This window comes from Phalacrocorax carbo, chromosome 5, assembly GCF_963921805.1.
Source record: "Phalacrocorax carbo chromosome 5, bPhaCar2.1, whole genome shotgun sequence".
Taxonomy (NCBI): Eukaryota; Metazoa; Chordata; class Aves; order Suliformes; family Phalacrocoracidae; genus Phalacrocorax; species Phalacrocorax carbo.
Genome location: NC_087517.1, coordinates 2,933,720 through 2,947,148, shown reverse-complemented (window position 1 = coordinate 2,947,148; position 13,429 = coordinate 2,933,720). Strand labels below are relative to the sequence as shown.

Below are 13,429 nucleotides of genomic sequence, written 5' to 3'. Positions count from 1 at the left end.
CATGTAATCTTCAGTGCACATGTCCACACAGAGCCAATTCAAATTTCATTAACTGCTTTGAACAGTCATTATGCTCTTCTATGAGTATTTGATTTCTTTTTTGAATGGCCTTCATAGGCAAGTCCTGTTTAAAAAAAAAAGATAACTCCAGATATCCTCTCTCTATAAAAATAGTGAGAAGACTTGTTCCCTGGGTTCAGTAGCTGAGTAAACAAAATAGGAAGGAACAAAGCGGACTATTTAGATGTTGGCAGATATTAATATGGCAGAACAAAGGAGGCAAACAACACTGGAGATGATTATCTAGTCTTCAAATTAGTAATTTAGACCAGGAAATATATTTTTGCTTCTTTACTGCAGATGTAATACAAATTTATGGCCCATCCAGCAGCTGGGAATTATGCAGTAAGTCTTGCTGCAATTCCGTGGCAGCCTAAGCCTGATTTAACTATTGACCTCTGTGGTGCAGTCGTCTTTCCTCCGTTTTTATGCCGTGTGTTCCCATCTTTTTGTCTTCAGGTCTGCAGCCCTCTGGACCTGGGCCAAGCCATTTCAGCACACTTAATGTGGCAGAAAGCTCGTCTGCCAAGAAGGTCCCTTGGTGTGCTGAATGTGGGGTAAGGTGGGTGCAAAGCCAAGGCCGAGGGGGGCACACGGCTCCTTCGGTTCCTGTATGTTGTTCAGTCAGCTACTTAGCTCATGTTTGATTATTTATATATTCATTTATTACATTAGGGCTTCTCTACATGGAAGGGAGCCGATAGCCCAGCACTCACATGGGTTTAGGTGTGCAGCCAGAAAACCTTTGGATAGCGTTTATTTGGGCGTATTTGTGCATGAAGACTAGACTGCATGATCACACGTACAAGTTGTGAGTGTACAACTCTTTGTCTTCTGACTAATCCTACAAGCAATAGATTAAAGCAGCGTGGTACTAGGTTAAACACTAAAATAGTTGCTGTGCATGGTTCAGCAACCTGATGGTGTTTGGTTAGGCAGGTTGTGAATGTCACCCTCCCTTAACCGCTTAGTGCTTGCAATGGGCTGGTCCTTGTTCTTCCTGAGTTACCTTCTGAATCCCCGCTGTTTCTCTCAGGGTTTTGTGAGTTTTCACATCGGTTGCTTTTCCAAATCTTTTAGTTACTGAATTGTTATTAAACTGTCAGTCTCATTTCTCCGCTGGGCCCTTTCCTTGTTTTTGCTTTTCCATTTGGCTAAATAGCCTGTGTACTTCCTTGCATATGGACTAATGACAATAACCATGCTCAACAACAACGTCTACGGTATAATCAGGTCAAAATCACAAGCCTGTGCCTCACAAAACTGTTTGTTTGGGCCTAGCCATGCAGCCTTCCATAAATCTGCAGCCGTAACCCCGTAGGCTTTTGCACAGTGCAATTTGCCTTCATCTGTGTCTAGTATTTGTATCGCCTAGGTGTCTAAATACGGGCATACCTGCTGAGTATTTATTGATCTATTACCAAAGCACGCGAGGAATGCAAACCAGCTACCCAGGAACCAGCTCAGAGCAACAGTGAAACAATATAGTTTATTTTAAGGCAGACTGCTTGGGGGGTGAAGTTCATAGGTAGCTTTCTTGACAGCATAAAACAGTACCCATGTTGTCTGTTCCTGCTCGTTCCTGTGCTGTGTTTGCTTAGGCATTTATACAGCTGCGAAGTGAACTGAGCCAGGAAAAGGGATGTGGCTGGAAAGCAATCTTTTCTGGGTTTATTTTAACCTGGAGCAGTTCCTCGGTTTGGTTCATGGTGTGGCCACACGCACCTTCTGCAGGGCAAGTCGGAGGTGGGAATGAGCAGTTGGGGTCTGGCAGGTGGCTGCTGCTTGAGCTGGGTTAAGAAGTGATGCTGCTGGATGTCTAACCTGCAGGCTGAGGAGGTGGGATCGCCTTGCTGCTGGCTGCAGTCATCTTCCAACGCCTGGCTGCCTTTCCCCACGTCCCTCCTCGGCCTCCCAGCTGCCGTCCTGGCCCTGGCACGCGTCTGACCTCAGCACGAGGCGCTTCAGGGTGCTGAAGTGGCTGTATTATTACTTAAATTCTGCAAGTGTGGGTACTGCTAAATAATTCTCAATCCAGGCACTTTTTAGGCAAAAATTCATTATGTTAATCTTTAGGAATCTGTGTGCAACTGGTTCTTCCATTTCCTATGAGAAAGATCTATTTTTTGTCCCCTGCACTGTAGAAATGGTGTTAAGAACAGAGAATAAGAGATTTTGAAGGTTTTTTTCCTTTCTCTTTTCTTCTGGGTTTATATTTTGTTTTGTTAAATTATGCAAAACTAGAACCATTTGGTATTTATTAAGATACACGGATTTAAAAGGAAAAAAGTGTGAATATATTTGCAGGCTGGTTATTTAGAAGTAGAGGACAGCTAAGATATTTTTGTACTAGAGACAGAAAAAAAGAACCCTGTCAGCAACATAATGGGAGAAAATGTCACAGTTGTAGAAGATACACAGCACGGAGTGTTAGTTTCTTAGCAGCTGTGACAGTTATCGTGATAGCTAGAGCCTTGAAACTTCTGTTCAGCATTTTTACAAGCAAAACACCACACTTAAAGTAGAAGACTCTGCCAACAGTCATACATTTGTAAGTGAAGGGATTATGAACCAAAAGCATTTGGATGCTGATTTTTATATTGTCTGTCAAGCCTGAATAAGCAGAGACTGATGAGGCATAGCAGTTTTTCTACTTTATAGCCAAGATTAAGTTTAGGGTGACGCTTAGAATGGAAGGTATGCAGGATATGTTTCTTCAAAGAAATTTCTAAGAAACCCTCACAACATCTGGTATTCAACAGCAGCTGCTCAGCAGAAATTTCTAGCTGTTGAAACTGGGGGTTGTTAGAGGAATTAGAACCATCTAGTCTCAATAAAGTGAGAATGCTATTTCTATGTCTTGTATAATATTTTGATAGTATAATGAGCTCCTACAGCCTTTGTAGGTGGCATGGAGTTATTTCAGACATTTTTGCTACCCCTTATCACCTAAGTAGATGTGTTAGTTGATGTTGGTAGCGTGCCTCTATAGTGACAAGTGTTGAAAGGAAGATGAAGAAGCAGAGTAAATAGTTTGCAAGGCTTCTGATATTTTTCCTGTCCAATTTATGAGTTACAGAGAATGCCAGTTGTCACACTTTCTAATTGTGATTCGGAATCTCCAAACAACGCTGCCTAGAAGGTTACCGTGTCTTCACTCAAGTAGCAGTTGCTCTCAACTGAAGAGAAAATTTCTTACAAAGCTTTCCTTTGGGTTCATTTACATTTATATCGCAGTTAGTGGTAGGCTTTGTGCTGTATTAATGTAATTTATAACAATTCTCAATGTTGAAGTAGCAGTTAAGATTTCAAGGAGTAGTTACATTTGCTTTTTAGTAAATACAGCTTTGTAAAGCACCTTTAGCTTTTTCCTTACATGGTACAGAGCACTATAGTGATCTTTGCTTGCTATTTGTTAAATGTTAGATTTATTAGTATTTTCTCTTTCTGCTGACATGGCAGTGGTTACATTTGAACCTGAGGGACGCATTTTAAAGTAGTTGACGTAGGGAATTACGAAAATGGATTTCTTTGCAGCTTACACAAAGATAGTCAAAGGAAATAGGTAACACAGAAAGGCTCCTGTATTTGCAGGGAAGTCGAAGAGAGCTGTTTAGCAAATGGAGTGAGCTCTCAGAGTATTCACGGCACTGTTCCATTTGGAAGAAGTTTCTCAGACTGCCATGATTTATAGTCTCTGGTGTGTCATCTCATGTCTTCTTTCTCTTCCATCCCTGACTGCTGCTCCTTCCTCTCACCCATTCATTACAGGAGCAGTTAAAACGCTTGAACCTGAAACAAGTAACGCATGACTGTGAGGGAGACCAAGAATAATACAGGAAAGAGGTGAATGACACCAAAAAGCACAGGCAGCTTGACGTCAGAGTCAAGTAAGAAAGGGAGGAAAGCTTTTGGCTGTTGGGAGAGCACAGCCACAAAATGCTTTATGGATCACCCACACCTTTTCCTTCACCGAGGCTGCCAGCCTTGGAGGCCGTATGTAGGTATGGACTGCAGCCGTCCAACCTGGAGCAAAGCAACAAATGATTCCACCAGTGTGTTGAAGGAGCACTTACTGAGGAGCATTCCCTGTCCTCCTCACATGTATTACCACTTAAGAGCTACTCACAAGGGAATCATTCCAAGTGCTTTCTGTTCAAGGCAGCTTTCTGAGCCCTGGAGGTATTCATGATCCAAAGCAGGAGAACTTTCACGTGGATGGGATTCTTAAGCTGTATTTATAATTAAGTTAGGATTATTTTTTTCACTCCACCCCTGTTTTCCCCACCCCACACTTTCAAGCCTTTGAAGAGAGACTAGCTGTCTGGCGTGTCTGACATAGTTCTCCTATTTCTGGAGTCCTTCCCGTGTCAGAGATTTCTGGCAGGTTATAGAATGTTATTGAATAGTCATCGTGAGATGATCACACCAGCAGATCTGCTGCATCCCTGCTCTTCTCTGCATCACCAGGATAAGGCAGAGAAACAAACTCACGTAGTTCCCAAACTGGAAGGTGGAACCAAAAATTGCTAGGATGAACTGTATTCCTGAGGTGTGTATGTGTGAATACGGATATATTGTTCAAATGTGCATGAAAGTGGACAGTAAGCATTTCGGCTTTCTCTTGTGTTAAGGCTGTCGAATGCCCTTGGAGTGTTACAGCTGAGGCAAGCTAGTGGAGATCCCTCTTATTTTTTCAAATTATTTATTCAGAGCAGCCATGAGAATGGGGAAAGAGATTGATACTGGCTTTGGCCCAGTTATATACCGGTGCTGATCTCCGACTAGCTGTAAATCCCAGCCCTACCTGGACTGAAGTGCATATTAGTTCATAAATATAGGTCCCTGTGATCGTCAACTGGATGCTTTTGCCTCTATTCTGTAGGAAGCCCCTTTGGTACTTAGTTCTTCTGTAGTTAAACTGTGGATAAAGTAATTCTTTTTCCTTTTATTCAATGTGTGTCAGCACTGGTTGATTAAAGCCTAGCTATTTCTGTTCTTTAAGGAATAGAAGTAACTACACTAAATTGTATACTAGATTTTGAAATAGTCTGATGTTGTTTTAAGGTTTGACTGGGGGTTTCAACAAACTTGCTTCCTTCAAGGTTATTAAGTGTAAAATTGAATTTGTATCTATAAGAATACAGCATTTATGGCTGTCAACAAATACCTCCCAGCCTCATGCATTCTTGTGAGATTAAGTATGTTTAAATTATGCAGTTATTTTTTTTTATGATGGAAAAATGAAAAGGCTAGTGACTTGCCTTAGGTGATGGATGTTTGTAGGGGAGCGGGAAACTGGGCCCACATCTTCCGAGTCTTGGGCTGGTAATAATACGGTCATTTTTCCTTGCTTGGTATGCTACTAAAAGCTCAGTTAATTGATTTTTTGAGGGTACTTAGATCTTATTCTGAATAGATTTTAAAGCTAATGATAATTCCTCACAATATTTTGTCTTTGCAATCGATTCTGGAGAGGATTGTACAACAGTTAATTAATTTTCTTGTCTCTAGTTATTGATTATTCAGGTTGCTTTGAGTAAGCTGTTCTTGGTTCAGCTTAACTGGCCCTTTACATGCCTTATCTCTTGCCTTTGGCTGGTGGAGTCTCTTACGCACAAAGTAAATTTTTTTTTTTTCTCCAAAAGGATGGTAATGTGGCTTCATTCCTAAGGGCTTAAACTATAAAAACCTTATGCATAAACTGGTTGAGTTAACTTTTGACCCCATTTTGACTAACAGTAGCAACCATCAGCAGATGGAGAACTTTATCTTTCCACGGCACTTTATAGTGTTTACACAGTGTCAGATAAGAGCTGGAGGAATTCTGCCCTCTGTTACAGCATCACTTCCCTCTGTTCAATGCAAAATTGTTTTGCAGGAATCAAAAAATACTTAGATTGCAGCAAAAGGCAAAGTATGCCTTATGTTTTTTTGTCCCAGACTCACACTTTATCCTCTGTAGAAAATTAGAATATTTTATATTCTCTTCTTGGCTAATGAGTTTCTTTTTTACCTAAAAATACTCCCACCATGCTTTTATGGTAGTTATTTGTTGTTGTGATGCAATTGGCTGCCTGTGTTTTGAGTTGTTTCAAATAGGGTAATGAGTACTTAAACTGGATTCTTCTTTTAAGGGCTGTGTTCTAGATCTGATAGATGAGCAAAAGACCCTGAATACCCTTCATCCTGTAGGTTTTCGCTCCACCTTTGATAGGGAGAACTGAAGGATGGATGTGGAGCTGGTGCTTTGCTTGCTGTGAGTTAATTTTGTGTTTGAATTTTGTGAATTGCTTTTTTTCTTCTGCATTAGACCAGGTAGAAATGTGTCAATGGGCAATGTGAATGTATTGCCACTTCCTTGTATGTGTGATGAGAAGAGCAGCAGATAGATGATATCGATAGAAGTCAGAGACCTGCCTAGTGGAGGAAACTCGCTTAGTTCTGTCCTCAGGCCTGTGGGTTGAGATCTGCATACGTGCGCATGGGTAGGTCTGTTGCAAGGTAACTATGTCCTTGAAATAATCCGACTGTATTTCAGACCTGCAATCCACTCTTCAAGGCCATAATGAATAGTTCAAATTAAAGGTCAGGCACAGACACACTCATTTCTTGTGGTGGAATTACAGGATGAAGCGAGTGGGGTGATGCACGGCTAGACTTAAAGCTGTGCAACATCAAAGAGGTAATTCACACTGGTGTGGCAAGTGCAGGAAGTGACATATAGATAATAATTGCAAATTAGCATAGTGCTCTTAGGCATCTGAGTTGAAGCCTCTTCTTGCATCCTTTTGTATATCAGCAGATCTGCCCAGATCTGCCGTCCTCCCTGCAACTGGGAGGATTTGAGGGTCATTTGTCATTTAAATATTTTCTGAAAGATTTTTTGTTGTTGTTGTATTTAACCTTTAATCTTGTTTTGCATTAAAACCCGTATCATACTTTATCTTCTTGATCTGTTGGTGGAAGGAGATTTGGGAAAAAACCCAAACCACAGCGCTGGAGAAATCTGGCTAGAGTTATCACCAAAGCTGGGTGCAACTTCTTGTTCTTCCTGGCTTGCAGGAATTCTGTGGCAGAGGAAATAGGTCTCTATATTCTCTCAGTATAATATGTATTATTCTGCTGCAGACTAGGGCAGCACTGGAACCCTGCTGGACAACTGCGTGCGCCGGCAGGCTGACAACATTTCTAGCTGCGTGTTGGTGCTGCTCTGTCACCTTAAAAACTCTTGGGGAATCAAACCCTCAGAACTTTAACAAAGAAGGCTAGACTTAAGCATACTTAAGGTAAATATTTATTGGCTGAAGGAATATGTGTGGGCACTATCATAAGTAGATAGATAACATAATAATTATCCAAGTTGGTACGCTCCTTGTTTCTTTAATTTATAGACTCTAATCAGTTGCTATGGTCAAATGGTCTATTTAATATTTATTAAGATGACATAGCTAAGTTACGGATTTATACCGGTAGTACAGGCAAATGCCATCTAGTGTTGTATATTCAGTTACCTTTTGATACTTAAGTAGCATGTATAGCTGCAGGTATCAGTATAACTATTTTAAAAGATGAAATTCTATTCCATCAGAGACAGAGGTAGGGACCAGATGCACATTATGATTGAGCAATCAGGCAATGATTGCTCAATTGTCTGTTCATCAGGCAATGATGGTCGTTAGAGACATTTCCCTTTTGTTCTAAGCTGGGTTCCCTTCTGCTGCTGCGTCCACTTCTTGGTAAATATTGCAGTGTTTCTCTGGTAATGTATAAAGATACTTCTTGAAAACACTGAGAAGGTTTTGCTGGTGCTGCATCCTATTATACTAGTAATGAAATGATTAAAGCATCAGCTGAGAACTGTTCGGGAACGATGTCTCTTTTTTTCTTTTCCCTGCTGCTGGGTTTCAATCACTGAAGCCCATTCATGGCAGATAAGCACAGAATTGCAGCAAGGAAGTTGTCTTATTTCAAAAGAGTGTTGAATTTCTTTTTTTTTTTCTGCAGTAAAGTTTATTGCTTCCTATATATTTGCCTGGTATTGTGGAATGGATAGCTTTTCACCTGCTGGGTAATTTAGTTCTGCAGAATCCTTCAGCTTACACTTGAAGCTCTGATTCAGCTCACTTTCTACATTGTCCGCCAAATAACTTGTCCTGGCCCTTCTGTCCATATTTTTATTTAATTGCCTTGTAAGTTTTATTGATGCAGCCCATCCTGTGTTTCTTTTCCCTGTTTTCCCTCCTCCTGTCACCACACAGTGAAGACTTTTTGCTAACCTCTAGTTCTCAGTGCAGAGGCGGGCTGACCCTGGCTGGATGCCGGGTGCCCACCAAAGCTGCTCCATCACCCCCTCCTCAGCTGGGCAGGGGAGAGAAAATATAATGAAAGGTTCATGGGCTGAGATAAGGACAGGGAGGGATCACTCATCATTTACTGTCACGGGCAAAACAGACTCGACTTGGGGAAATTAACTTAATTTATTAACAACCAAATCAGAGTAAGGTAATGAGAAATAAAACCAAGTCTTAAAATACCTTCCCCTACCCCTCCCTTCTTCCCAGGCTCAACTTCACTCCTGATTTCTCTCCCTCCTCACCCCGAGTGGTGCAGGGGGACAGGGAATGGGGTTTGGGGTCAGTTTATCACACGCTGTCTCTGCTGCTCCTTCCTCCTCAGGGGGAGGACTCCTCACACTCCTCCCCTGCTCCAGCATGGGGTCCCTCCCACAGGAGACAGTCCTCCATGAACTTCTCCAACGTGGGTCCTTCCCACAGGCTGCAATTATTCATGAGCTGCTCCAGCATGGGTCCCTTCCTTGGGGTTCAGTCCTTCAGGAACAGACTGATCCAGCATGGGCCCCTCTCTCCAGGGGTTCACAGGTCTTGCCAGGAGCCTGCTCCATCATGGGCTTCCCATGGGATCACAGCCTCCTTTGGGCATCCACCTGCCCCACCATGGACCTCTAGGGGCTGCAAGGGGACAGTCTGCCTCTCACCATGGTCTTCACCATGGGCTGCAGGCAAATCACTGCTCTGGCACCTGGAGCACCTCCTCCCCCTCCTTTTCACTGACCTTGGTGTCTGCAGGGTTGTTCCTTTCACGTATTCTCACTCCTCTCTCCAACCGCAGATGTGCAGGGTTTTTTTTCCCTTCCTAAATGTGTTATCCCAGAGGTGCTACCACCATCACAGATGGGCTCTGCCTTAGGTGGGTCCATCTCGGCCCCATCTGGCATTGGCTCTGGTGGACATTGGCTCTGGTGACTGCCGGCAGCTTCTCACAGAAGCCACCCCTTTAGCCCCCCTACTACCAAAACCTTGCCATGCAAACCCAATACAAGTCTGAAAGGACAGGGTTTTTTAATCTTTCCATGTCTGGGGGATCTAGTACTGTAGCTCAGACTTAAAATTTTGCTCCAGACTGACACTTGGAATTGAAGATCTGAGTTTGAAAATGTTTCATTTATGTTCTTATTTTGTTTATACACAATTGTAAATCATTGAGGTAGATAATTAATTTTCTGTTTGTGTCAACTTCTGCATGATCCATGCATCACACTAGAAGTGTTAGAATGAAAGTAATAAACTACAGGTTACCCTCTGAAACTACTCGTCTGTTGATGTTCACAGAATGTGTTTTGAGGAATTGCTTGATGTGCAAGTAGGACTTATTCTCAACTGGCAATTTCTGGAAGTCATTTAACCTCTAAAAAGGTATATTTCTAACCTATGGATAATGGGTATCTCTTCCCCCCACCCTGTAACATGTACCCATGCTTTGTTTAGTGGTTGCTTTTCACTTGATTTTAGAATATATACCATGAAACAAAAAATGTGTAGAGGACAGTAAAGATCAACAAAGATCTTCAACTTCTATGAAAAAGGTTTAAAAATTTCAGCTTAGAAAAAGAGGCAACTGAATCAGGGATGTGGCAGACAACAATTAAATCACGGCAAGTGTGTGGAAGGGAAGTCGAGAACGGTCGGTCATTCATGGTTTGTCACAGTGCAAGGATGAGATGCCATAAAATGAAACAGGCAGCTGGTTTGAAACAAAGAGAAGGAAGCACTTTTTCAAAAGGTACATGTTGGTACTTCGCAATTTATTGCCAGAGGGTGTTGTGATTACCAAAACTCTCGGTGGGTTCAAAAACTGATGGTAATAACCCATGGACAGTTCAATTATCCAAGGACCACGGACAGGCAGTTAAATACCAAGATATGTATACCGTTTCTACCCCAGGAAGTCCCTGAATTGCAGGCTGTCAGGAAGAGGGGTGAATATCTACAGCAGAAATTATCCCTGTAAGCTGAGATGTTCACGTATTCTTGCCTGAAACAACTCGTTGCTGGGCAGGTTTGGAGAAAAGAGAGCTTTGTAACTCCCGCTTCGTAACACAGTTCAGAGCCATCTCCCAAACAAACAACATTTCCTTCTTTACGGAAAAGAAGCCTAACAGAAAAAACTTTTAAAAATGTATTATTTAACACGAGAAAATGAAAAGAAAAATCTCCTGCTCTCAGGGAGAGTATTGAAAGACGTGTTGAAATACTTATGTATTGTCAGTCCAAAGAGACAATAAGGAAATCAACTGAAATCCTACAAATCCTCCAAAATGAAACGACCTAACATCTGTGTTTCCTCATACTTTTCCTTTTTGCCCTTTTCATGTGATGTTTGCAAGCTCTGAGGGAAATCTGTATAGCCTGCTGAAAGAATGGCGACCTGAAGAGACTACTACTAATAATAAAGGTATGTGGTAGTTTTTGTTAGGAGACTTCAGTGTTTTTCTTATTAGTGTTTATTTTCTTATTAGTGTTTGCTAGTCTTTGGGGGTTTTTGCCATTACTAGTGTTTGGGGGTTTTTGTTTTGAGGGTTTTTTTCCGTACAGGTGATTTTTTTCTTCCTTGTGTCTCTTTCCAGTTTATCCTGGAGCTGATTTGATAATGACCTATCTGCCTAAAATACACCCAAGGTTACACAAAGGATTTCTGCAAGGCTCTGAGTAACCCTTTGCAAAAGCACGTGGTGCCTTTGATTGCAAAGAGTTAGAAAGTGAGCTCCCGTACACAAAAGGAATAAGATTTCTTCTTTCCCCCAGTGAATTGCTTTCTGTTTAGAGGGGAACAGTAGTAAGGCAAGTTTTCATCTGTGTTCATTTATATGGATAGCTTACTCAAATGGCATCCGATAGTTCTTGGAACTGGCCTATGGAGTATGAAAAGCACAATAAAGAGAAACTGCTACAATAAACTATTTATTCACCCTTCATGTTGAGTTGTGCACCTGCTTTGAAATGCAGTGTGCAGATATTGCATGGTTTGCACATAGTATTTTCTATGTGTTTGTCATGGTTTAACCCCAGCTGGCAACTCAGCCCCACGCAGCCACTTGCTCACTCCCCCGCGATGGGATGAGGGAGAGAATCAGAAGAGTACAAGTGAGAAAACTCTTGGGTTGAGGTAAAGACAGTTTAATGGGTAACGCAGGAACCGCGCACACAAGCAAAGCAAACCAAGGAATTCCTTCCCTCCTTCCCACGGGCAGGCGGGTGCTCAGCCATCCCCAGGGCAGCAGGGCTCCATCACGCCTAACAGTGACTTGGGGAGACAAACACCATCACCCTGTCACTCTGAATGTGTGTCATCTCCGCCTTCCCCCCCCCTTCCTTGTTCTTCCCCCAGATCTATGTGCTGAGCACGATCTCGTACGGTGTGGGACATCCCTGGGGTCAGTTGGGGTCACTGTCCTGGCCATGTCCCCTCCCAACCCCTTGTGCCCCCCAGCCCCTTGCTGATGGGGTGGGGTGAGGGGCAGAAAAGGCCTTGGCTCAGCGCAAGCCCTGCTCAGCAGGAACTGAAACATCCCGGGTTATCAGTGCTGTTTCCAGCACAAATCCAAAACACAGCCCCGTACCAGCTACTGTGGAGAAAATTAACTCCATCCCAGCCAAAAGCAGCACAGTATTCTAGCTGGTAAACTTCACCAATAGTCAAAGTTAGTTTGCTGCAAACAGATGCAGCATTGGGTGTCTGCTGCTCTCTGAAAGGGAGAGTTATCAGGCTGTGTGGAAATATATGGGAGGATCTGAAATCTGAAAAAAAAAAAGGCAGAGCATTTGGCTCTTGGGTTTGAGCTTAGTCCAATCACAGCAGTTCACAAACCTTTGAAGAGATTTGCTGCAAAACAACTGATGATATTTCAGATGCAGAAATTGGCATTCACTTCTAAAATACAATACTTACTTTTATGTTTTTTACTCAAGGTTGCCTTACCTGCCAGGGATCTCTTGTTTTCAGTGAAGTGAGATTTTTTTTTTCGTACTTGTGGTGCTTTTGTTTAGCGTTACTCCTGATTTGTGAACAGGAAATGAAGGAAACACAAAATTTGCCAACTTGAATTTGTCTAATTAAATCCCGCACATTGCAGGCAATACGTGTAGTAAATAAATCTCCCCACCGAGAGGCATTCTTAGTGTTGCTTGTTACCCGCTACCAGTTTATTTAAGAATGTGTCATTGTCTTTTGGGCAGGTAACCGCAGAGGTAGAGCGTGCACTTTGTCGCTTTCTATTGCTCTTTTAATTGAATGAAAACTATCTTTTAGTTCAGATTATAAATCACTTTCCATGTTTTGATTTATTATTCTATCGACTAGGACGTATCCAAAGGGTAAGTAGCCTTGCTGTCCTTGGAGAGTATCAGAAGAGCTAGGATGTACCGAATAGAAGCAGTTCTGTGACTTTAATTATAAAACTCCTAGGTACCATCCTCCAGCAAGTGAGAAAATTTCACTGCCTTGATAGCATCACACTAAAGACATAAGGGGGAAAAAAACCCCAAACAGCTGAGAAAAAGTGTGTATTGGGGAAGGGAGCGTTTGTTCTAGACAAAACTAAGATGCTTGGTTGCTTTCTTTAGAACAAAGACCATGACTCACACCCACAGTGACAGTATCTTTTGCAGCGTGAAGAGGTGAGAAGAGGTACCCCTGTCCCTTTGGTGGTAATAAAATGGGTGTCGAGATTGGATTTTTTTGTGCAATAGACTTTTACCCGTTTCCTTCCAATATTCAATATACTATTAAGTTGAGGATGGGACCATTCCAAATAGTTAAGATTTGTAAGATGATCAGTGTTGTTATTTGATTACTGCAGCAACTTCCAGGGAGGGAGGTGGGAGCTAAAGCTGCAAGAAGTGAAGGGACTACCTTGATGCTGTTCCAGCACAAACAGCTGGTGCTGGAAATGGTTGGCTCCCTGTCTCCTGCACTGCTTCGGTTCAAGCTTTTTTTTAAGAAAAAGATAGTGACACTTTAGTGAAAAAATATTATTTAAACAATGTTATAAAATGCTATATGTCTGTCC

At 42.2% G+C, this 13,429-nt stretch overlaps 2 protein-coding genes across 7 annotated transcripts in view; one reads left to right on the top strand and one right to left on the bottom strand.

The window, feature by feature from the left end:
- The window catches only part of ORC4 (origin recognition complex subunit 4), a 445,415-nt gene that overhangs the window by 374,850 nt on the left and 57,136 nt on the right, over window positions 1–13,429 (bottom strand). The gene's annotated exons all lie outside the window — the stretch shown is intronic.
- The window catches only part of LYPD6B (LY6/PLAUR domain containing 6B), a 57,682-nt gene that overhangs the window by 27,463 nt on the left and 16,790 nt on the right, over window positions 1–13,429 (top strand). For 2 of the 6 annotated variants that reach the window (XM_064450956.1, XM_064450954.1), the window contains 2 exons: window positions 520–622; window positions 10,748–10,815. The exons of 1 other annotated variant lie outside the window; for it this stretch is intronic. The gene's annotated coding sequence lies outside the window, so the exon portion shown is untranslated. Of the gene's footprint in view, window positions 1–519; window positions 623–6,530; window positions 6,549–10,747; window positions 10,816–13,429 lie in introns of those variants that run through there. 3 more of the 6 variants (XM_064450959.1, XM_064450958.1, XM_064450955.1) reach the window with 3 other exon arrangements.